The 26,404-nt window shown below is 45.6% G+C and overlaps 1 protein-coding gene across 1 annotated transcript in view; it reads right to left on the reverse strand.

Annotated features, from left to right (window-relative positions):
- The window catches only part of LOC145359474 (multiple C2 and transmembrane domain-containing protein 2-like), a 473,933-nt gene that overhangs the window by 251,616 nt on the left and 195,913 nt on the right, over window positions 1-26,404 (reverse strand). The gene's annotated exons all lie outside the window — the stretch shown is intronic.

Here is a 26,404-nt window from a genome sequence, read left to right on the forward strand (position 1 = left end):
ACCCATGGCAAATTTGGGGATGGGGAGGAGGGTGAATTAATCAGGTGGGAGGGTGACACGTGGCGACCTTGCTGCCTTCCACCCTGCTAAACCCAGGGCAGGCAAATCCCTTAAGTGGGCAATTGATACCGGTTATATATTTAAGTGGTTGCATGATTGCTTTTAGGGCCCACCATGTGATTTGATGATGATCTCACTGGGGTGTTTCACAGGCTCCTGGTTAATTACAGTTTATATTTTGTACAGGCAACAGCTCCTTCAATAAACCTCTTGTTGTTATTTTGAAACTATGGCCGGAATTTTACCAGGCTCACCCGCTCTAGAATCAATGAGGCTCAGAGAACGGAATTCTCCATTGGCCTTGGATGGGATTTTACGAGCTTCACCCGAGCGGGTCATTAAATCCTGATCTTTGTTTACAAACCACATCTTTTCCTTTTTGTTTAAAGCCTACAATTCCTAATGCCCACTTAAGGGCCTGAACTTGCCACCACTGGTATTAACCCAGTGGTAGTTGTTGGGAGTGGGGGTGGGGGGTGGTGGTGGTGAGAGTGAAGGGGGGGGGGGGAGTGCGAAGAGGTTGCGCCATATGGTAAGCACAAGAATACCCAAGCAGAGTTGCTTCTGGATTCCTGAGAGTTGATCTCCTGTGCACAGGGGCTCTGTCTAATCAAGAGACCTAGCATCAAAAAGGGGGGTGGGGGTGGGAGCTGAGAGCCGCACCTGTGCCCTCGCTACCAACTCTACCCCCCCCCCGTCTCCCACAACCCCTACCCCATGATCCCCTCCTGCCATCACAACCCCTCAAACCCCCCACCTTTAGCAACTTCATGACATTCGCCAATATGAAAAACTTCAATTCCTGCATCCTTTCGGGATTTTTCCATTCCCTCCCCAAACTGAAAAGAATGAGGGAATTACGGTTTAGGCTTATCTATTAGTGTCACAAGTAGGCTTACATTAACACTGCAATGAAGCTACTGTGAAAATCCCCTAGTCGCCACACTCCGGTGCCTGTTTGGCTGCATTGAGGGAGAATTTAGCATGGACAATGCGCCTAACCAGCACGTCTTTTGGACAGTGGGAGGAAACCGGAGCACCCGGTGGAAACCCACGCAGACACGGAGAGAATGTGCAGACTCCGCACAGACAGTGACCCAAACCAGGAATCGAACCTGGATTGCTGGCACTGTGAGGCAGCAGTGCTAACCACTGTGCCACCGTTTGGTCATCTGCAACTTAAATAATGTTCACCCAACTCTGTCTTTTAAACAGCCTAAGGTCCATTTTTAAGGTTGTCTTTGAGCAGTATGTTTATTCTAAGGGGAAAGGAAGCCAAGGACAGTTTTTTTTCTAGTACCCCAGAGCGGGCAAAGGCTTTTAACAGGGACAAATTATACTCCCCACGAGGTATGAGAATGGTTAAGCAGATGGAACTGCAACTTGCATATGGCACAGCTCACAGGCCTGATACTTTTCATTAATAATTCGAGTGTCCAGCTTTCTATTCAAGGCTGCGTCTTTAATCACCCCATGAGCCTTTCTGCTCGTCTCCTCAGCGTCAACTTGCCAAACTCCCCGACAGTTCTGGCAAAGCAACATTGAACGAGCCTCGGATTAGGAGGCCAGAGGGAAAATAAAATTCGATTTGTACTGCTGTCTTCCATTACAGCGGCTTTAAAGAGCGCAGAGAACCTCCTGCCAAATCATGTCCTACATTGAGGAAGGCCAGTGAACAGCCAGTACCTCACTGAGCTGCTATTCATTAAACGGCTGAGAAAAGTGAACCAGTTACCAACTGCAGTCCACGCTGATCTGAGCAACTCTGATTGCAGGTGACAGGAAGGAATTTGCCTTTTCCTTGCTGTCTGCTTTGGTAACGGCTCCAAAACTTGTTTTTCTTTTCACTCACGAACTGCAATCTACATTATATAACAAATAAAAAGGCGCTTCACGCTACGGAGGTACTCAGCAAAGCGACACTCATAGAAACCCTATAGTGCAGAAGGGAGCCATTCGGTCCGTCAACCTCGTGCCAACAACAATCCCACCCAGGCTTATCTCTGACTCCAGGGTTGTCTCCTGCTAATCCCCGACACTAAGGGGTAGTTTACACACCAATCAACCTAACCTGCACATCTTTGGACTGTGGGAAGTAACTGGAGCGCCCAGAGGAAACCCACGCAGACACAGGGGAGAATGTGCAGACACCGCACAGACAGTCACCCAAGGCTGGAATTGAACCCAGGTCCTTGTTACTGTGAGGCAGCAGTGCTAACCACTGTGCCACCATGCTGCCCTAAAAGTGGCAATAACATTTTACTTTTGTATGGAACTAAATTTGCAAATGCACCAACTTCTTGCTGGAAAGGGTCGTGAACTAAGCCCCGTCCAGCACACAAACCAACCTCCTATCCAATGAGTCCGTCTACACTTCCTGCTGCCATGGAAAAGCAGCCAGCAATAATCAAGGACTCCGTGCATCCCGGACATCACCTTCTTCCATTGGAAAAAAGATGCAGAAGTCTGAGGACACATACCAATTGACTCAAGGAAAGCTTCTCCCTTGCTGCCATCAATGAATGGACCACCCTTATATTAAGCTGATCTTTTTCTACACCCTAGCTATGACTGTAACACCACATTCTGCACTCGCTCCTTTCCTTCTCTACAAACAGCATGCTTTGTCTGTGTAACATGCACAAAACAATACTTTTTACTGTATCCCCTATACACGTGACAATAATAAATCAAATCGAATCTATGAAAATAAAAGGCAAAGGAGTGGCCTGCTAGCCCCAATTTTCAGGGTGGTCCTTGAGGAAACAGTTAAGTTACTGCCTCATCTTGTTCAAGTCTTAATCATGCATGAGAAATCATTGGACACAAGAAATAGGTACCAGATCTCAAAGCCAACCCAACAGCAGCCAGATTTCAACCTTCCAAGGAAAAAGTGGTCCACCCTCAGCCATGGTCCTTGCTTGGCCAACCTCCACAGATGGGGCATGAGTGCCAGCCCCCTACTGTGCCTGTGGGAGAGAGCAAACTGTGCACCACATCATAGAACTGTGTCCAATCTACAGACTCAGCAATGACCCATCTGCACCCAACACAGCAGGACCAGAAGAAACTGCTTGGCTTAGGGGGTTTGCATTTGCTAAATAATTAATAAGTCATGCCATCCAACAAGAAAGTGGAGTCAATATCTAACCCTGGCATTGATTAGGGTCGCCAACTGTGGTTAATGTATCCTATCACATGATTTTCCCCCCCTCTCCAGCCAATAATTAGCCAACACATCATCCTGATGACAGTCTGTACTCCTTCGTCAACTGGAAAACAAAAGTTTGCCTAGTTGGTTCACGCTTGCCTGTCACCCAAACTGTCATTGTTTCCCATTTTGTGGTCATGAAAAATGTTGAAAAAAAAGACACAAAATACATACTTCTTAATGTCTGGATGATTTGTCTCCAGGGTTGCATACTGCAATGTCCTGGAGATTGATCCTGGGAACTCCAGACCAATCCTGGAGGGTTGGAAACCTTAAGGTGGAATTTTCCCATCTGGGATGAGAACCCCGTGACTTGCCTGGGTTTGCAAAACCTCACTTACTGTACTGTCTGGAGACAATACACATCTCTTTAAACTGTGATCAGTGCTCCTACCACTCACATTGTCAGCCACTTCAGGTCTTGAACAGCAGGTTAGGTGTAAGGATTCGCATTTTAATCAGTAATCTCTAAACTGTCTGTGCTTTATATGCTCTGTCTGAGGCCAGAACTCTCCATTCACCTGACGAAGAGGGTAACCCCTCGAAAGCTTGTGAGAATATTATCAAATAAATAGGTTGGACTAAAACCTGGTGTTGTCAGACTTTTTACTGTGTTTACGCCAGTCCAACGCCGGCATACCCACATCATGAGATCCCATGTCAGGGACAGGGAGAGGGAGTGTTTCCCACTGTGGAAGCCAATGGCAAACCACACCAATTCTTTCATTCCTGGCATAATTATCCATCCTGGGGATTTAAGCCATCCTCTGTGGCAAGTTGGGCTGGATAGCACACACCCTGCTGTTTCTTCTATCTGGTTGCCATATTAAAAAGGTGTTCAACTGACCCTGACCCACCGTTGAAGAAAGAAGATTGACCTCCTGAAAAGAGAAGATGGGTCTCCAGGATCTGAAGCTGGAAGATTAACTCCTCCAGGACACTGAGTCCCCACCCACTGTGGTGGTGCTCCAAGGTCCAGGGTTCTGGTGGCCTCTATCCTGAGCTCCAGAGTTGCTCCAGGCCTTCTTTAGATAAGTTCTGACTTCCGGATGCTTTGTTAGTCAAGATGTGTCCTGAACCAGTGTGTTTTCCCATAAGTGTTGTGGAGAATCAGGCATGGGGAGGGGAGTGCATGGCAGCACTGCTACCTCACAGCGCCAGGGATCTGGGTTCAATTCCAGCCTTGGGTCACTTTCTATGTGGAGTTTGCACATTCTTCCTGTGTCTGCATGAGTTTCCTCCACATGCTCCAGTTTCCACGCACATTCCAAAGATATGCGGGTTAGGTGGATTGGCCATGCTAAATTGACCCTTAGTGTCCAAAGAGTGTTGGCTATGTGGATTAGCCATGGTAAAATGCCCACTAGTGGGGTATGGGAGAGTTTTGCCCTTAGTAACTACATGCCAGTTGTCTGCTACCAATCCTGTCAAAGATGATGGAATGAAAAATGTGTGGAAAGCCTCATAATATCTTGATCAGAGAGGTTTGACACCCATGTCAGCAACTCAACTTTGGGCCCAATCTTCCCATTGTTAACATTCAATCTCCTGGCTCAAAGATGGAGCCATTCTCACCATCTTGGCAGAACAACAGTCCTCCAGACTCTTTAGTGGGCAGTACAGTGGTTCGCACTGCTGCCTCATAGTGCCAGGGACCTGGGTTCGATTCCCGGCTTGGGTCACTGTCTGTGCAGAGTCTGCACGTTCTCCCTGTGCCAGACCTAGTCAATTCATAGAATCATAGAAACCCTACAGTGCAGAAGATGGCCATTCAACCCATCGAATCTGCACCGACAACAATCCCACCTAGGCCCCATCCCTGTAACCCCAATTTACCCTGCTAATCCCTCTAACCTACGCATCCCAGGATACTAAGGGGCAATTTAGCATGGCCAATCAATCTAACCCGCACATCTTTGGACTGTGGGAGGAAACCGGAGCACCCGGAGAGACGCAGACACAGGGAGAAAGTGCAAACTCTGCACAGACAGTGACCCAAGCCGGGAATCGAACCCGGGTCCCTGGCGCTGTGAGGCAGCAGTGCTAACCACTGGGCCACAATTGTTTAAAGGGATGTACCATTTTCTATTAGCGACATAACTGCATCGTAAATGGATATCCCTTTAAACAAAAAAAGCTCACAGCTATCAAAGAGTCGTTCTCTTATTGTCATCTTCATCAAGGTTCATCGGAAGTGCTGACGGTGTTTGTGAATGACCACGATCCCTACAAATAAACTCTGTAACTCTCCAGCTGAGAAACAATTACCCATATCTGAACAGGGAGTGAAGTTGGATGAAGGGGGTGCACAGTCTTTACAGATTTAATAATAATGACATTTACGATGCCCCCCGTTCGGTTTTGAGCATGTCTGGAGTTGTCTTGGCATTACATTTAAGCAGAACTCCAAGAATTAAGCTGCAGGGAACTTTGAAACAAACAAGAGCTGTATTCCCTGGAATTCGGACGATTAAAGGGTGATTCGATCCAAGTTTCCAAGCTATCAAAGAGAACAGATAATGTAGATTGAAACATAGAGAAAAAGAGCAGGAGAAGGCCACTCGGTCCTTTCAGCCTGCCCTGCCATTCATTAGAATCATGGTTGATCTTCCAAATCCTGTTCCCTCCTCCCCTCCTACCCTTTGATCCTTTAGCCGCAAGAGTGATATCGAACACCTTCTTGGAAACCTTCTTGGGCAGCATAGTGGCCCAATGGTTAGCACTGCTACATCACAGCACCAGGGACCTGGGTTCGATCCCAGCTCGGGTCACTGTCTGTGCAGAATCTGTACATTCTCCCCATGTCTGTGTGGGTTTCCTCCAACAGTGCTGGTTAGGTGCATTGGCCCTGCTAATTTTTTCCTCAGGGAACCTGGACAGTCACCAGAGTGTGGGGACTGGGGGATTTTCATCGGAACTTCATTGCAGTGTTAACATAAAACTACATGTGACACTAATAAATAAACTTTTAACTTTAATATATAATGTTTTGGCCTCAACTATTTTCTGTGGTCGAGAATTCCACAGATTCACTATTCTCTGGGTGAAGAAATATCTCCTCATCGCAATCCTAAATGGTCTACCTCTTGTCCTGTGGACTCTGCCTGCTCCCCACCGCTACCACCACCCTCCCCAATCAGAACATCCTCTTGCTTCAACCCTCTTGAGTCTTGTGAGAAATTTATAGATTTCTATGAGATCCCCCTCTTATGCTTCGGTGAATATAATCCTAAACAACTCAATCTCTCCTTACGTGTCAGTCCTGCCATCCCAGGAATCAGTCTAGTAAGCCTCATCTGCACTCCCTCCACTGCCTCAGATAAGGCTCACATGATGTGGAGATGCCGGCATTGCACTGGGGTGGGCACAGTAAGAAGTCTCACAACACCAGGTTAAAGTCCGACAGGTTTATTTGGAATCACAAGCTTTCGGGGCACTGTTCCTTTATTAGGTGAGTCCACAATATTTCAGATGCATTCTCACCAAGGCCTTGCATAATTGCAACACGACATCACTGCTCCTGTACTCAAATCTTCTCACTCTGAAGACCTGCTCCACCTACACTACACTATCTCTTCCCCTTGATATCTGGGAAACCTATTTTCAGTAATTAGGAAGTCGAGGACTCAGGACATAGTCGAAAGATGGGAGCCAGGCCTTTTGGAGGTGAAGTTAGGAAATGTATCTACACAAAAGGTGGTAGAAGATTTGGATTCTCCTCTGCAGAAGGAAATGATGCTGGATAAATTGTCAATTTTAAGATCATGATTTTTTGCTACCCAAAGCTACCAAGAGATATGCAGCAAACAAGGCATGGGGCAAATGGGAAACAGTGGCATGTTGGTATGGTCATTGCTCTAGTAATCGAGAGGCCCAGGCCAATGCCCTGAGGACATGGCAGCTGATAAAATTTAAATTCCAGCAATAAATCTGGGATACAAAAATACAACTATCATTGTTGTAAAAGCTCAATAGCTGCCCTAATTCTCCTTTAAGGATGGAAATCTGCCACCGTCATCTCATCTGGTCTACACGGTGGCACAGCGGTTAGTACTGCTGCCTCACAGCGCCAGGGACCCGGGTTCGATTCCTGGCTTGGGCGCCTGCCTGGGTGGAGTTTGCACATTCTCCCTATGTCTGCGAGGGCTTCCTCCGGGTGCTCCAGTTTCTTCCCACAGTCCAAAGATGTGCAGGTTAGGTGGACTGGCCTTGCTCAGTTGCCCCTTAGTGTCAGGGGGACTAGCAGGGTAAATGCAGGGAGTCATAGGGTAGGGCCTGGGTGGGATTGTGGTCGGTGCAGACTCGATTGGCTGAATGGCCTCCTTCTGTACTGTAGGATGCTATTTTGTGATTCTAACATGCGATTCCACACTGATGGCAATGTGGTTGACGCCTAACTGGCCCCTGAAATGGCGAGAAAGCCCCTCAGTTCAAGGGCAATTAGATATCGGAAACAAATGCTGACCTTACCAGTGATGCCCACCCACATCCACGTAGTTTGGTTGCAGATCAACCACAGTTTAATTGACTGGTGGGACAGGTTCGAGGGATTGTTTGTCCCTCCTCCTGTACTGGGCATTAGTTGCATTATCATTCCAGATTTCTATTGAATTCAAATTTTCCCATTGAGCTGCATGAGTTAATAAGAATTTGAGAATCCTGAAGGAAACTCACTTATATTTATCACTTCTGCAAAGCCTGCTTGTCCGGCAACATAAATAAGATCAGAAGAAATAGGATGAGGACTCAGCCCTTGGGCCTGCTCTGCCAGTACAAAGATTCACTAACCCTTTGAAGGAAGAAAGTTCTCCTCATCCCAGTCCCAAATGGTTGGCTGCATATCCTGGCATTATGCCCTCGTGTTTTTGATTCCTCGGCCAATGGAAACAGTATCTCAGCAGCGAGGCATCTTGAAGGGAATTGCTTGATAGGGCAGACGCAACACGGTTTCATTAAAGGGAAGTCGTGTCTGACAAATTTACTGGAGTTCTATGAGGATGTGTCTAGGGCGGTGGATAGAGGAGAGCCGGTGGATGTGGTCTTTCTGGATTTTCAGAAGGCGTTTGATAAGGTACCTCACAAGAGGTTACTGCAGAAGGTCAGAGGACATGGAGTTGGGGGTAGGGTGTTAGCGTGGATAGAGGATTGGTTGTCAAATAGGAGGCAGAGAGTGGGGGTCAATGGGTGCTATTCGGATTGGCGGTTGGTGACTAGTGGGGTGCCCCAGGGGTCGGTGCTGGGGCCTCAGCTATTTACCATTTATATAGATGATCTGGAGGAGGGAACCGAGTGTAGGGTGTCGAAATTTGCTGATGACACCAAGATTGGGGGAAAGGCAAATTGTGCGGAGGGTGTGGAGAGTCTGCAGAAGGATCTAGATAGGCTGGGCGAATGGGCCAGGAAATGGCAAATGGAATTTAATGTTGGCAAGTGTGAGGTGGTCCACTTTGGTAGGAAGAATGGTAGGAAGGACTATTACTTACGGGGCGAAAAACTGCAGCAGGCGACGGTGCAGAGGGACCTCGGGGTCCTTGTGCATGAGTCGCAAAAACCCAGCCTGCAGGTGCAGCAGGTGGTCAGGAAGGCGAATGGGATGCTGGCCTTCATAGCGAGGGGGATTGAATATAAAAGTAGGGAGGTCTTGCTGCAGCTGTATAGGGCATTGGTGAGGCCGCAGCTGGAGTACTGTGTGCAGTTTTGGGCGCCGCACCTGCGCAAGGATATTTTGGCCTTGGAGGGAGTGCAGAGGAGGTTTACTAGGCTGATACCGGAGTTGAGGGGGTTGAGCTATGAGGAGAGGCTGAATAAACTAGGCTTGTACTCGTTAGAGTTTAGAAGAATGAGGGGAGATCTCATTGAGACGTATAAGATGATGAATGGGATGGATAGGATAGAGGTGGAAAGACTCTTCCCGCTCAAAAAAGACAGTAGGACTAGGGGGCACAGCCTCAAGATAAAGGGGGGGCGGTTCAGAACGGAGTTGAGGAGGAACTTCTTCACTCAAAGGGTGGTGAATCTCTGGAATTCTCTGCCCGTTGAAGTGGTGGAGGCTGCCTCGCTAAATATTTTTAAGAAGCGGGTTGATGGGTTTTTGATAAGAGAGGGGATTAAGGGTTATGGGGAGAGGGCGGGAAAGTGGAACTGAGCCACGACAGATCAGCCATGATCTTATTGAATGGCGGGGCAGGCTCGAAGGGCCAGATGGCCTACTCCTGCTCCTATTTCTTATGTTCTTATGTTCTTATGTAACCCATCAGGAGTTTGATAAGTTTCCATGAGATCGTCTCCCATCCTTCTAACCTCCAAAGAACATAGAATTCCTACCAGGCACAAAAAGGCCATTCGGCCCATCAAGTCTGCACCAACAGAGCATCCCACCCAGGATCTACCCCACATTATTTATTCCACTAATACCCCTAACTTACACATTTCGGGATACCATGGGGTAATTTATCATATCCAATCCCCTCTAGCCTGCGCATCTTTGGACTGGAAACCGGAGCACCCAGAGGAAACCCATGCAGACATGGGGAGAACGTGCAAATTCCACACAGTTACTAAATAAAAAATGAGGAAGCAGCCCAAGAATTAAAATTGATTCAAGTTAATTGTTTCACACCAATATGATATGCATAAGTGATAAAAGGGCGAGAGACTCAAGGGATTGTTATTGAACTAATAATCCAGAGACGCAGGGTAATGTTCTGGGGACTGGGATTGAAATCCCACCACTGTAGATGGGAAAATTTGAATGCAATAAAAATCTGGAATGATCAAGTCTAACGATGATCATGACACCATTGTCGATTGTCGTAAAACCCCATTTGGTTCACTAATGTCCTTTAGGGAAAGAAATCTGCCATCTTTACCCAGTTTGAACTACATGTGATTCTCAGCAATGTGTCTGATTCTCAACTGTACTCAAAGGGCAATTAGGAATGGCAACAAATGCTGGCATGAGAGAATTGAAAAAGAATCTAAAACAAAATGCACAGAGCTTGTGTTGACAGCTTTGTGTCAAATAGCTGATGCTACCGTGGTCTCAATAATTACTCCACTCATTATAGTGTAGTGTCTCAGAGCATTACTGCTTTAAATCTATCAACAATTCCTTGACTTTAAGAGGCAACTTGATTTCTTTACCCACACTACACTGAATTCCTGAACCAAGTCCCACTGCATCTCTAACAAAGTCCACATGAAAGATCTTAAAAATTAGACGCTCATTCTATTTCCAGCAAAAACGTATGCAGTTTTGATTAGTCTGCACTAACGGTAATGTGCCTGGATGAGTACTTGGCACGCCATAACATTCAAGGCTCTGGGCCAAGTGTTGGCAAGTGGGATTAGGTGGGGAGGTCAGGGCCTTTCATGCGTCGGTGCAGACACAATGCACCAAAGGGCCTCTTAGCGTTATAGAGTCATAGAGGTTTACAGTGTGAAAACAGGCCCTTTGGCCCAACTTGTCCATGCCGCCCTTTTTTTTAAGCCCCTAAATTAAACCCAATTGCCTGCATTTGGCCCATGCCCCTCTATACCTATATCACCCATGTAACTGTCTAAGTGCTTTTCAAAAGACAAAATTGTACCCGCCTACTACTACCTCTGGCCATTTGTTCCAGACACTCACTTCCCTCTATGTGAAAAAATTGCCCCTCTGGACACTTTTGTATCTCTCCCCTCTCACTTTAAACCTGTGCCGTCTAGTTTTCGACTCCCCTACCTTTGGGGAAAAATATTGACTATCTTACTGATCTGTGCCCGTCATTATTTTATAGACCTCTATAAGATCACCCCTCAGCCTTCTGCGCTCCAGAGAAAAATGTCCCAGTCTATCCAGCCTCTCCTTATAACTCAAACCATCAAGTCCCGGTAGCATCCTAGTAAATCTTTTCTGCACTCTTTCTAGTTTAATAATATCCTTTCTATAATAGGGTGACCAGAACTGTGGAGAGTATTCCAAGTGTGGTCTTGTACAACTTTAACAAGACATCCCAACTCCTGTATTCAATGTTCTGACCAATGAAACCAAGCATGTGAATGCTTCCATCACCACTCTGTCCACTTGTGACTCCACTTTCAAGGAGCTCTGAACCTGCACCCCGAGATCTTTTTGTTCTGTAACTCTTCCCAATGCCCTACCTTTAACTGAGAATACTCTCCTGTATTCTGTGATTCTGTAAACTTAAATTGCAGTTTAATCCGATCAAAAACTAGTTTATTGAATGAAACGAGGTTCATTATTTTAAAAAAGAAAGGTATTGTTCTCGTCAATGTGAGTACATGCAGCTGGCTCGGAGGATGAGCTGTGAGGAGGATGCAGAGATGCTTTAGTGTGATTTAGACAGGCTGAGTGAATGGGCAACTGTATGGCAGATGCAATATAATGTGGGTAAAAACAGGAAGATAGATTATCTGAGTGGCTATAAATTAGGAGAGGGAAGTGTGCAATGAGACCTGGGTGTCCTTGTGCACCAGTCGCTGAAGGTAAGCATGCGGGCAGTAAAGAAGGCAAATGGTATGTTGGCCTTCATTACTAGAAGATTCGAGGACAGGAGCAGGGATATATTGCTGCAAATATATAGATGAGACCACACATGGAATATTGTGCAGTTCTGGTTTCCTTATCTGTGGAAGGATGCTCTTGCTCTAGAGGAAATGCAAAGAAGGTTTATCAGACTGATTCTTGGGATGGCGAGGCTGACGTATGGGGAAAGATTGGTGAAAGTAATCTGAATCAACTCAGAGTTAGAAGAATGAGGGTGGATTTCCTAGAAACCCATAAAATTCGAACAGGGCTAGGCAGGATAGATACAGGAAGCATGTCCCCAATGGCGAGGGAGTCCATAGTGTAAGAAAACATTTATATTTGAATTGAGAAATTCCTTCAACCAGAGGGTGGTGAGTCTGTGGAATTCACCAATACAGAAAACAGATGAGGCCAAAACATGATATGTTTTCAAGAAGGAATTAAATATAGCTCTTGGGGCTAAAGGGATCAAATGATAGGGGGGAAAGTTGGATGATCAACCATGATCATACTGTAAATGGAGCAGACTCGAAGGGCCGAATGGCCAAATACTGCTCCTATTTTCTATGTTTCTGTGTAAGTAATCTTTCCCATTGAATCCCACACCGATGGAGGCGCAATGTAGACTGTTTCAACTTGCCTGTACAAACCTTCAATCCTATTTTTATGAGCGAAATAGGACAATCGTAAACTGGAAATCACAATCAGTTCAAACTGGAACGGATCTGGAGAACGGAAAAAAAACTGCTCCATTTAGATGTGCCTGAACCAAACAGCTCATTGAAAAATAGTGCTGACTTTCAAACTGATTGACACGGGGCAGGCAACTTGAGTCGATACACAGACTGAGATTAGGTATTTATACAGACAACACTGAAATGGTTATTTCAGGATTGCAAAACATAACACAGCTTTTCTAGGCTTAAAAAAAAATCTGTCTCAGTTCTTTGAAGTTCTCCAGTGCCAGCTGATAAATATTACTAAAACTGCTTTTTGTTAACATCTGCACACAAGCTAAGAGCTGATGCAAACTTTGATTTCTTGTTTGGGCAGATAGATTACCATGCAGCCATTAGAGCTCTTCAGGAAAAGAAGGTGACACTTTCACTCACTGTGGAAAGGCTGAAAGTTATTATAAACATGTTGCAAACGCTGGATGTCGATATGCGCTCATCGTGGGATGACAGCGCGCAGATGGAGCTGGGGCGGGCGGGGCGTAGCGCGGGCGAGACAGAGTGGGGACAAGCAAGATGGAGCGCGGGCGGGGAGACGGAGCGGGGACGGGCAAGGTGGAGCACAAGCAAATGAGATGGATTCTAAACAAGTGAAACAGAGCGGGGGTGAGTGAGTCAGAACATGAGCGAGTGACAGCGCAAGTGAGAGGTTTACCAAAAAACACCACCACCTGGGTTTTCCAGCGAATGCGGCCCGCCATTTGCCCATCGGCAGAATCTCCCGTCCTTACAAAAGCAATTTCATTTCCATGTTTGGCTGGGCGCAGCGTTGGGGAACCCGCCAAGGAGCGCGGGGAATGGGTTAAAATCGCAGCTTATACTGCCCATCCAAGCAAAGCAAAATATTTTGTGTCAACAAGCAACCTGCTCTCCCCTGCAACGTCGCAGAACATTTTTTTTTCCACAAAGTGTGAAGTATTTTTTTGTTTTAAACATGCATCTCTTGAAGCCGAATTATTGACCACTCTCTCGTAAACTATCAAAATAGAATTTCTGCTGCACTTTCTTAATTTACATAAATACAAATAGAGGGTAGTATCCGAGATTGCGGTTCGCTTCTACGCCTCGATCTAAAGAGCGTTGGTTTAATTTCCTGAGGCGGTCGCAACAACTGCTCCTTTTAGGCAGCAATTTTTCCCACAACTTTGACGTCTTAAGAGTTGCGAAGGGCAGATCAAAGTTTAACTAAGTGGATGAGCGCTTACTCAAAATGTCTGGAAGTCTCGAAGTGGCCTTCGGCCTTGACTGATTTCCTTTTCAAGGTGTCTTTCTCTTTGACTTAATAAATTCCAGTACAAGTTTGCCCCTAAATAACACAAACCAGCTAATCAGCACTACGGTCCGCTGGTTTCTCTTACGTGGATCGTATGCAAATCTGCCGGGAGTACCTTTCACTGGCAGCATTATCCTTTTACTTTGTATTCAGGGGCGTAATGGGATGGAGAAGGATTTCAGGCGGAGAGGCCTAGCTTTAATCAGCGAGCAGCTCTGGGATCAGCTGTCACGCCCGTCAGATTAAACACTAAATGAATATCTCAAAACTTCACTCATCAGTGTCACTTTGCCTCATGCAAAGGATAATGGGTAATCCCCCAGACAGGTGGAACACAACATTTGACAGGCTAATAATGTTACAACTATTCCGAGGCTGAATAATAAAACGCCGGAGCGAATAATGATATTAAACCCAGCGTTAATAGGGGAGGATTACGCCGCACAAAGCTGGTCAAGAAAAGTGTCAAGTTAGTGGGACCTTGACTGGTAGTAAAATAATTGGGAGAGAAATGTGTGGTAATTGTATACAGAAGCTATGTGTCTCCTGTCAAACAAGTAACATCTCAACTAGGCAGCTTTCGTGCAAAAGGAGAAGGATAAAAAGGCTCGGTTGGCGCAAAGTAGAACGGCTTTGAGCGAACGCATATTAAAATGTAAACTCCGTGGCGTTTTTGTACCATTCAGCAGTGAGCACTGAACCCGAGTCTTTCAATCAATCAACTCTCTCTCTCCCCTAAATGCACCGGGATCGTAATTAAAAAGATCCTTCAACGCGACGGTCGCGGGTGTTGGGGGGGGCTGCCGTGTTTCAATTATACAACTAATAACGAGAGCTGCAACACTCCAATTAGTACTTGCTGGAAAGTTGTGGTTAAAGAAATAAATAAATAACTTGTGCTGTGTCTGCCATCTCTGTGGCATAAATAATATATTCCAATGGGATTACTTTCAGCTAGATTAGACAGCTACTTGGATCCCATTGAGTTGCAGTGGGGGAAGAGAGAGAGGCACTGTCAAAATCCTGATGCTATCAATAATTGCGCCACTATCGATGAAGATTTGGGAGGGCTGCACAGAACACATAGCAATTGCCGCGGGGAATAAGACAGGGGACGCATGTTTTTAAAAGAAATGAGAACATTTGGGTGGCACAGTAGTTAGCACTGCTGCTTCACAGTGCCAGGGACCCAGGTTCAGTTCCAGCTTCGGATGACTACACAAAACAGATTGCAACTGTCAGGGAGACGAAGAAACACAGAGGATAGTGTATTTTTTTTGTTAAAAGAAAGAGGAATATTTGGTCAGCGCAGTGGTTAGCTCTGTTGCCTCACAGAGCCAGAGACCTGGGTTCCGTTCCAGCCTCAGGTGACTGTCAGCGCCGAGTTTGCATGTTCTCCCCATGTCTGTAAGGGCTTCCACTGTGTCCTCCAGTTTCCTCCCACAGTCCAAAGACGCACGAATTGGCCACGCTAAATTGCTTCTTTGTGTCGGTGGGGACTAGCATGGTAAATGTGTGGGGTTACAGGAGATAGAGCCTAGTTGGGATTGTGGTCAGTGCAGGCTCGATGGGCTGAATGGCCTCCTTCTGCACTGTAGGGAATATACGATTCTATGAAAAGTTTGTGGATCTCTCACTTGCTGTCGGTCACAGTTAGCTGACTAAGTATGACAGTGAGAGGCAAATGTGCATCTAGACAGCACACGTCATGTCCCCCACATCCCAATGCACTCTTGAAGTCAACGAGAGGCGCCCAGTATTTAATCAGTATTGGGATGTAGGATGCTAGCACGCTTCTCACGAGAAAATGATTGATTCCTGCAAATGGATAAAACTCACTTGCCAATGACCTCAGATCTCAGTGAGGTCTTCTCTAACCCTGGGCAATAATTTGCAAAGTTGCAGATGAGTTAGAATGAACTCTAGCGAGGTAGCCTCCACCACTTCAGCGGGCAGAGAATTCCAGAGATTCACCACCCTTTGAGTGAAGAAGTTCCTCCTCAACTCTGATCTAAACTGCCCCTCCCTTATCTTGAGGCTGTGCCCTCTAGTCCTGCTGTCCTTTCTAAGCGGGGAGAATCTCTCTACCTCTACCCTATCCATCCCTTTCATTATCTTATACATCTCTATAAGATACCCCCCCTCATCCTTCTAAACTCCAACGAGTACAGACCCAGTCTATTTAGTCTCTCTTCATAGTCCAACCCCCTCATCTCCGGTATCAGCCTAGGTCCTCTGGTAACACCTGGAGGAAACCCACGGAGACACGGGGAGAATGTGCAGACTCTGCACAGACACTGACCCAAGCTGGGAATCGAACTCAGGCCTGTGAGACAACATTGCTGACCACCGTGCCACATTCATCGTGCAGTGTGGTGTATTCGATCGCAGTTTCCTGTTAATTCACACCTACCTCATGTTGATTCTGAGTGATAAAGGAAAAGATAGTTATTATAATAAAGTGTGCACAGTCGGGTTTATTGTGTTTGTTCAGAAATCATGGAATCTGGTGGTTTTATTCTCTTAGTAAATACCTGGGATTCAAACTTTGTCTACTTTCAACAAATACTTACTAACCAAATCTTACCAAAAAAAACCAGGGGGGTCCGGTCCAGGATGGTAAAAAGATGGTGTGTGACTTGGAGAGGAATTTGCAGATGGTTTCCCTTACGCCTGCTGCCCTTTTAGGCGGTGGAGGTTGTAGGTTTGAAAGACGCTGTCAAAGGAGCTTTGACAAGTTGCTGCATTGCTTCTTGTTCATGGTGCACAAACACTGCTGCCACTGTGCGTTAGTGGTGGAGGCAGTATATGCTTAAGGTGGTGGATATGATGGGGGGGGGGGAGGTGGGTATATGTAGGGAGGAAGGGGGGAGTGCATTCAAGCATTCTGCTTTGTCCTGGATTGTGTCAAACTTCCTGAGTGTTGTTGGAGCTGCACTCATCCAGGCAAGTGGAGAGTATTCCATTACACTCCTGACTTGTGCCTTGTGGATGGGCTATGGGGAGTCAGGAGGTGAGCTACTCTCCATAGGTTTCCCAAGCCTCTGAGCTGCCTCTTGTAGCCACAATATTTATACGGCTGGACCAGTTCAGTTTCTGTACATTACAACAGTAATTACACTTCAAAAGTACTTCACTGGTTTTGAAGTGTGTGGAGTGAACTTGACACTGTAAAAAGTGCTGCAGTGACGCAATTTCTTTCTTTCAAATTAGCTCCGATATCTACGATCCTCCCCTCAACACCAGGAATGCACTTCCACTCCTTATTGACCTGATCTGATGCATTTTCTGCTTTTACTGACAGATGAAGAGGTTTTAATCTCCAGTTGTAATCTGATGGACATTTGCCCATAAATCAGTGATGACACTTTTCATCCCCTGTTTAAAAAAGTACTGGATTTGACACATTGCAATAGAACATGGTTCTTTTTTGTGTTTGTCCTTATCCTCAACAAAACCTCTTACGGTATATTTGGTGTTTCCAGAGATTCTGTGTACAGTGGAATGTCCCGATTTTAATGGGAGGAGGGAGTTTTAGTTCAGTCGGGGCAGCATGGTCGGTGCAGGCTTGGAGGGCCGAAGGGCCTGTTCCTGTGCTGTAATTTTCTTTGTTCTTTGATTCTAGACAATATGCCAAAACAGGCGTCACAATAACCCAGCATGCAAATAAATGCTGTTTATGGCTCCCTTGCTAACGCAGAAAGCATTAAATACTTTTTTCAGTTTTTTTATTCATTCGTGGGACATCATTGGCTAGTCAACGTTTATTGTCCATACCTAGTTGCCCAAGGGCAATCAAGAGTCAACCACATTGTTGTGTCCCTGGTCATATGTAGGCCAGACCAGGTAAGGATGGCAGATTTCCTTCCCTAAAGTACATTAATGAACCACATCGACTTTTCCGACAATCGACAATGGTTTCATGGTCACCAGTAGACTTTTAATTCTAGGTATTTTGTATCGAATTCAAATTTCACCATTCGCTAAGGCGGGATTCGAACCTGGGTCCCCAGAACATGAGCTGAGTTTCTGGATTAATAGTCTAGCAATAATACCGCTTGGCCTTCATCTCCACCTTGCTGCAGAAACGATTTCTTCACATTATAATACTCAGAGACATTACTTTTGATTTTTTTTTACAGGAGTTTGCCACATTTTTGGGAGTTTTGGTATCACAAATAAAGTAACAGCGACCATCAATGGCCATCAGGGAAACTATCACAGCTTCTTAAACATTAATATATCTCAGTAACTGTTATTACCACCGCACTCGGTACATTCCTATCATTAAGTAACACTTTGAAATTGAAACATGCCAAACTGTCCATGCAACTGGTTAACTGCCTGAAGTCCTTGATGACAGTGGCAGGCTCCCAGGAACCCTGTTACTACTGTTAAGAACCCAAAATCTCCTAAAGTCATTCGCAGGGTTCTAAGGGGGAGCAAATATCTGGAGACCCCTGTAACTTGTTCATAGAAATTTAGAAAATAGGAGGAGAAGGCCATTCGTCTCATAGAGACTGCTCCACCATTTAATGTGATCCTGGCTATCTCAATATCATACTCCTGCTCTCTCCCCATACCTCTCGATACCTTTAGTGTCGCAAAATCTATCTATTTCTTTCTTAAATACATTCAGTGGCTTGGCCTCCATAGCCTTCTGTGGTGGAGAATTCCACAGGATCACAATCTTTTTTTCTTGATGGGTTCTGAAAATGCTCTAAGTTTCCTCCTGAATATCTAGAGATACGAAAACACATCAGGGATTTGTGCAAATAGTGACCCACTCCCAGGGACACCTCCGTCCCGCTTCAAGTAGTGACCCTCTCACACAGGTCTCCTGTAAATTCTGACACACTCCTAGAGACCTTTGCAAGTCCCGAAGACTGTGTGAGTATTGACAAATTTGCGTAACGCCAGCAATATTGACACAATTCCGAAGATAACTATCTCAATTTCCTAAAACAGTGTCTCAAAGGAAAACAGAGATACTGTGATGAGAATTAATTATAGCACTCAAAATCAAGAATTGCAAAAAAAAATCACAGAGGTCTCATGCTGGTAGATAGGAATTTAATGATCTCATTGACCTTGAACGTCCAGAGATCTGATAGACCTGGGCTGTAATACCAACTAAATAACTGAACCATGTAATCATAAACGATTATTATAGATGACGTGCTCAGAAAAACTGTTTAGGAAGACCACCATTACTTTGTACGTCCCAGAATTTCCTGAAAATATACGTTATTACGCAAATATTGTTTCTCTTTATTCACAATTAACTATTGGGGCAGTGCGGGGGGGAGGGGATCCTTCAGCAGGATCGGAAGATTCCATTGGTGGGTCGGGTCAGAAAATCCCATCCAGTTTTCACTGTCAACAAAAGAAGGGAGATTGTCATCGACTTCAGGAAGCGTAGTGGAAAACATGCCCCTGTCTACATCAACGGGGACAAAGTAGAAGTAGTCGAGAGCTTCAGATTTTTAGGTGTCCGTATCACCAACAACCTTTCCTAGTCCCCCCATGCCGACACTATAATTAAGAAAGGCCACCAACGCCTCTACTTTCTCAGAAGACTAAGGAAATTTGGTGTGTCAGCTACGATTCTCACCAACCTTTACAGATGTACCAGAGAAAGCATTCTTTCTGATTATGTCACAGCTTGGTACGGCTCCTGCTCTGACCAAGACTGCAAGAAACTACACAGGGTTGTAAACATAGCCCAATCCATCACACAAACCAGCCTCCCATCTATTGACTCCGTCTACACTTCCCGTTGTGTCGGCAAAGCAGCCAACATAATTAAGAACCCCATACACCCCAGATATACTCTCTTTCACCTCCTTCCTTTGGGAAAAAGATACAAAACTCGGAGAACACATACCAACCAACTCAAGAACAGCTTCTTCCCTGCTACCGTTTTTGAACGGGTCTACCTTGCACTAAGTTGATCTTTCTCTACACCCCAGCTATGACTGTAACACTACATTCTGCACTGTCTCCTTTCCTTCTCTATGAATGGTATGCTTTATCTGTATAGCATGGAAGAAACAATACTTTTCACTGTATACTAATGCATGGGACAATAATAAATCAAATCAAATCAAAAGTCCTCCTCAGTTTACAATCCTTCCAAGTTTTGTGCTGTCCTGTAACTCAGAATGTTTCTGATTCCAACAGATTGTGTCTGGAATTTTCAGCATATGATTAAATTCTGGGCAGTGGAAGGATTTTAACTTCAGAATCCTCTGCTTATGCTAATATTGATCAATGTCACTCATTCATTGATGCTCAGGGGGTAAAGTCAATGGCAGCCCTGTGTCGGAGGGTCACCACTGTGCAAGATGGGGGTGTCATCAACTTACTGTGGAGTAAGTTTGCAACAGAAAGAGCGGGATGTGGAGTAAAGTAAGTAAGGCACAGATCCATGAAATTCTGTGAGGGGTTAATGTTACATTGAAGAGTCACTATGAGGAATTAAGCTATGAAAATTCTGAGCCTGTCACCTTGTGTTTTTGATATGTCCACCTTTCACCAGCTATGCATTCAGTAATATACACTAATTGATACACTAATAAACCATTCAAGATAATTGACCGAATTTGCAATGTGGCTCATTTACACTTGCTAGAAGTGTCATAAGCTCATACACAAGGATCCATTCTCTGCAAATAATCACAGAATCCCTACAGTGCAAAAGGAGGCCATTCAGCCCATCAGGTCTGCACCAACCGCAATCTCACCCAGGCCCTATTCCCATAACCCCATATATTTACCCTGCTAATCCCCTGACACTAGGGTCAATTTAGCATGGCCAATCAATTTAGCCTGCACATCGTTGGACTGTGGGATGAAACTAGAGCACCCAGAAGAAACCCACGCAAATGCGGGGAGAATATCCGAACTCTGCACACGGTGTCCCGAGACCGGAATTGAACCCGGGTCCCTGGCGCTTAGGCAGCAGTACTAACCACTGTGCCACCCCAAAAGGAATCTGTTCAAGCCTTGAGCCTTTTTTGAATTACACAGGAGCCTTGGGGAGCCTATAGTTCCCCAATACTTTCTCCATGCCAGTATCTCAAGCAGAGGCAGCTTGCCAATCACTTAGCCCCCATTTTTCCTGCAGTTTAAACTGTCGTGATAGTTTGAAATTTGGCATTTTTTCCTGATGAGCGCAAGACAAAAAGTGTCAGCCACACTTCTCTCGCTTGAGCAATGTTCCAATTTAATAAACATTTGGACACCGTGCTCATGCCCATTGTAGCTAGACATAGAATCATAGAATCCTGCAATGCAGAAGGAGGCCATTCGGCCCATTGAATCAGCACCAACCACAATCCCACGCAGGCCCTATCCCCGTATCCCCACGTATTTACCCTAGCTAGGCCCCCCAATACTAAGGTCAATTTAGCACGGCCAATCAACCAGCACATCTTTGGACTGTGGGAGGAAACCGGAGCACCCGGAGGAAACCCACGCAGACATGGGGAGAACGCGCAAACTCCACAAGAGACAGTGAATGTCCCAAGCCGGGAATCGAAGCCGGGCTCCCTGACGCTATGAGGCAGCAGTGCTACTGTGCCGGGGGATAAGCGCCGCAATGTTATCACTGCCACACAACTACAAGATGCTCTGGGGAAACATACTTCACACTGCACAAGGTAGGTGGATCTACATTCGCACAACCTTCAAGGGAAATCTGCGGCTTTGCGAACAGAGTTGAAGAAAAACTGGTCTGGCAGTAACAGCCTCAGAGATATCACCTCAAAGCCATTGTCTGTGAATGATTTGAATACAAAGTGGTGCGAGTGTACCACTAAATGCTTCCAGTCAATTTCTGAGAGCATCTAATAGTGAACAGCTCCCTCTCTCTCTGCGCTTCACTCGAACGAGTGCATTGGCGTTGATACAACACTAATTAAGAGCGCCTCAGATCTCTGGACATTGTTTCCGGAGTTTGTGCCCCCATATCACTTCTTATAACAAATTAGAAAATCAAAAGTGTTGAGTTTCTGAACAGGGGTTGTTTGAAGTTTACTAAAAGCAGATGTCAAGGAAGTCAGACAATTTTAAGACATTAAGATACAGAAAAACAATGAAGAAAGTTGACCCCCAGAGGTCCGGCGAGCATGTGTTAAGAATCTAGAAAGAAAAGAAGTTATATACTTCTTAGATATCAAACACATCATCTTTACAACTCCAAAGATGTCTTGTCAAACATGGTGACATTAACTTCTCAAGGCCCTTGGTTAAGAAAACATTTCTGTCTATTAGTTTCCAGAGATTTTAAAATTTGGCACAGTGATGAGTTTATAAAAACAAATCACGATTAAATTTCTCATGCATTAATCTCTCAGATGAGGCTCGATATTAAGCATTAATATTTCAGCAATAAAAGAGCATTTCTGGCCAGTGATCAGCTCATTATTACGGTGCGCTAAGGAGAGACAAATTACTCAGGAGGGAGGGCAGCATGTTCTTCCTATAAACAGGAACAAAGTACACTGCAGATCTGGCAAACCTTCCAGTGAAAGAGAGAAGTGCATCAGTTACGGTGAAATGGTGTTCACTTTCAGTTTAACACAAGGCCGAGGTGAATTCCCTGCTAATCCCAGAATCCCTACAGTTCAGGAGGTGGCCATTTGAATAGAATCATGCAGTGCAGAAGAGGCCCTTCGGCCCATCAAGTCCACACCGACACAATGGCGAATGAGATCAAAGGTTATGGGGAGATTAAGCTAGTGAGTTGGACAATCAGCCACGATTGTGATGAATGGTGGAGCAGACTCGAAGGGCCAAATGGCCTCCTCTATCTTCTATGTTTCTAAACACTTGAACTCCCACTTAATCCCATCTGCCAGCACTTGACCCATAGCCCTGAATGTTATGATGCGCCAAGTGCTCATCCAGATATCTTCTAAAGGATGTGAGACAACCCACCTCCACCACCCTCCCAGGCTGCACATTTCAGACCGTCACCACCCTCTGGGTGAAAAGTTTTGCCTCACATCCCCCCTAAACCTCCTGTCTCTCACCTTGAACCTCTGTTCCCTCATGACTGACCCTTCAACTAAGGGGAATAGTTTCTCCTTATCCACTCTGTCTCGCAAAACCTTGTATACCTCGATCAGATCTACCTCCCTAGTCTTCTCTGCTCCAACAGAAACAACCCAAGCCTTTCCAACCTCTCCTCAAGCCTGCACTAATAGCAATTCCATCCAGACCCTATCCCCATGCATTTACCCTGCCAATCTCCCCGGCACTAAGGGGCAATTTACCAGGGGCAATCCACTTAACCTGCACAGCTTTGGACTGTGGGATGAAACTGGAGCACCCGGAGGAAACCCACGCAAACACGGGGAGAACATGCAAACTCCACACAGTGATCCAAGCCGGGAATCAAAGCCGGGTCTCTGGCATTGTGAGGCACAGTAAAAAAGTCTGACAACACCAGGTTTAAGTCCAACCAATTTATTTGATAGTACACTCACTAGCTTTCGGGGTTAGTCCCTTCGTCAGGTGAATGGAGAGTTCTGGCTGTGAGGCAGCAGTGCAAACCACTGTGTCACCCCACGTTGGGAGCATATAAAGATAATGGCCGGAATATCCCATCCTCATTTGTGGGATTTTCCAGTGCCGTTGAAAGTGAATGGGGTTTTGGCTGGAACGCCAAACGCTCCGTTCTCACTCGTTACGGATGAGACCGGAGAATCCCGCTCATAATCTTAATTCACTGCCTGGATGTAAAACTGGTATCTGGCTGTCCATTACAAAAGCAGCTCACTTTAATTTCCTTTGGATGTTTTATACCTGGGTGACAACTTAAAAATCTACCCCATAGCGTCCAAAACTCAACTCACTATGCCCGAGAAGCTTGCAATAGGAAACGACAACACTTCGCCAGCTGAACATCATCTCTCACTGGAGCTACTTCCTATATTTAACTCTCAATTTGACCAGTGCTCCAGTTGTCACCTTTTAAGGCCTTCTTCCTCAGCAGTTAATTACTAGCAAAGCTGGAAATGTAGCTAATCCTTAGGTCATCCTTAAAGTGTGGCATTTATTGCACAATCATGAGGGGCAATTGTATGAAGATCCTGTATGGAATAATTCAGCATCAACTAATCTGAACTTTTGTTCCATTAACTCGTGCACCCAAGGATTTTACGTGAGGCGTAAGATTGAGAAAGCCAAGTGATGGCAAATGCCATCATGTTATTACAGGGCGGAGAAGATGACAGGCTGAAGGAAATTCCACATGTCCGCTACGACTTTCCTGATTTTTACAGAAGCACCTTACAAAGCAGCCTTTCTAAATGTATCGTGGTTTGGTACAGCTCCTGCTCTGCCCAGGACCGCAAAAAACTACAAAGGGTTGTGAACAGAGTCCGGCCCATCATGCAAACTACCCTCCCATCCATTGACTCCATCTACACTTCCAGCTGCCTCGGAAAAGTAGACAGTATAATCAAGGATCCCACGCCCCCCGGCATTCTCTATTCCACCTTCTTCCGTCGGGAAAAAGATTCAAAAATCTGAGATTGTGTACCGACCGACCTAAGGACAACTTCTTTCCTGCTGCCGTCAGACTTTTGAACCTTGCATTAAGTTGATCTTTCTCAACACCCTAACTATGACTGTAACACTACATTCTGCAGCCTCTCCTTTCCTTCTCCCCTATGTACTCTATGAACAGTATGTTTTGTCTGTACAAGTTTGCACTAGCTCTTTCCAAGAGCAATCTACTTACTCCCACATTCTCAGGCTTTCTCCAAATCCTTGAAATTTTATTATCCTTCACACGTTTATCCAATTCCCTTTTGAAAGCTACTGTTGAATGTACGCCTCCACTTTGGGGCAGCACAATGGCACAGCGGTTAGCACTGCTGCCTTAGAGCGCCAGGGACACGGGTTCAATTCCAGCCTCAGATGACTGCGTGGAGTTTGCTCGTTCTTCCAGTGTCTGCATAGGTTTCCTCCGGGTGCTCTGGTTTCTTCCCACAATCCAGAGATGCGCGAGTTACGTTGATTGGCCATGCTAAAATGTCCCTTAGTGTCAGGGGGATTAGGAGGGTGAAAATATGGGGTTGCGGGGATAAGACCTGGGTGGGATTGTTGTTGGTGTAGGCTTGATGGGCCAAATGGCCTCCTTCTGTGCTGCAGATTCTATGACTTCAGTGTATTTTAAATCCCAACCACACATTGCGTAAAAGGATTTTCCTATTATCCCCTTTTCTTGCCGATTATTTAAAAATGGTTCCCTCTGATTCTTGACCCTTCCACCATTGGGAACAAACGTTCTTCATTTACTCGGTCAAAACTGCTCATGGTTTTAGACACCTCAGCCAAATCTGCTCCGCCCTTGAGAGCAATGCCTACCCGTGTGTGGGGGGTGGTGTTAAAAGGACCCAATGGCAAGTTGCTGCTGCAGTGCATCTTGTAGACAGTACACAGTGTACAGGTGCTGGGGAAAGTTAGGGTAGTGAAAGGAGGCCAGAACTTTCACAGTAATCTTCAGTACAGTCTGATCAAAATTCCACACGGAGGTGGCATTACCGCTCAGTTTTTCAAATTCTACCTTTACAGAAGTGAAATCGAGTGTTTTGTGGTATTAAGGCCTCTTGCGTTAAGCTGTTGAACTGATAACCGCCTCGCACTATGTGCCTGTGAAGTGAATTCAGATATTCCAATTCCCAATTCCGATATGGCCAATGCAGTCGGTAGACAACAAAAATTTTCATCTGTCCATCTACATTAAAGACAAAGGCGGGGGTTTTCCAGCCTTTCCTGCCAGTGGGGGCTTCCAGTCTCGCCAACGGCTACACTTCGCCCCCGGCAGCGGGTTCCCCAGTGAGCAATGCAAATAGTCATTGACTTCAGAGAAACCACAAGACCCCATCAGTGACCTCCGCAGCCAGACATCCCAACCCGGCGGGGCTGGAAAATCCCAGACAAAAAAAAAACTCAAGTGATGGGTGCTTACTTACTCGATGTAGCATTTGCTGAAAAGTCAAAGGGGAGCAGGTGGGTTACGGAGCTGGAGGAGGTCACAAAGAGATGAGAGTGAGGCCAATAAGGGATCAAAATACAAGGGTGAGAATTTTAAATTTGAAGTATGGGCAAACTAGGGTTCATGACAGGACCCAGCAATCACTAAACAAATACTTGGTGCTGAACCTTGATGGATAACTGCTACCAGTGATTGTCTTTGCCTGATTCTCAGAAGCTCACATACAGAGGTTCATATGTAGAATCAACCAATGTTCATCTAATTAGGGTTGGTGAAGCATGCGTTAAAGGAGTTAAATTTGCACAAAGCTTTTTCTGTTCATCAGAATCATTTTTGTGTCCTTGTTAACTATGGCCATCCATAAGATACAGAAGCAGAATTAGGCCATTCGGCCCATCGAGACTGCTCCACTATTCAATCATGGCTGATAAGTTTCTCAATCCCATTCTCCCATCTTTTCTCCATAATCTTTGATCCCCTTACCAATCAACAACCTATCTATCTCTGTCTTAAAAATGCACTCAATGACCTGGTCTCCACTGCCTTCTGTGACAATGAATTCCACAGATTCACCGCCCTCTGG

This window comes from Carcharhinus amblyrhynchos, chromosome 28 (genome assembly GCF_965287045.1).
Source record: "Carcharhinus amblyrhynchos chromosome 28, sCarAmb.v2.hapA, whole genome shotgun sequence".
NCBI classification, from domain to species: Eukaryota; Metazoa; Chordata; class Chondrichthyes; order Carcharhiniformes; family Carcharhinidae; genus Carcharhinus; species Carcharhinus amblyrhynchos.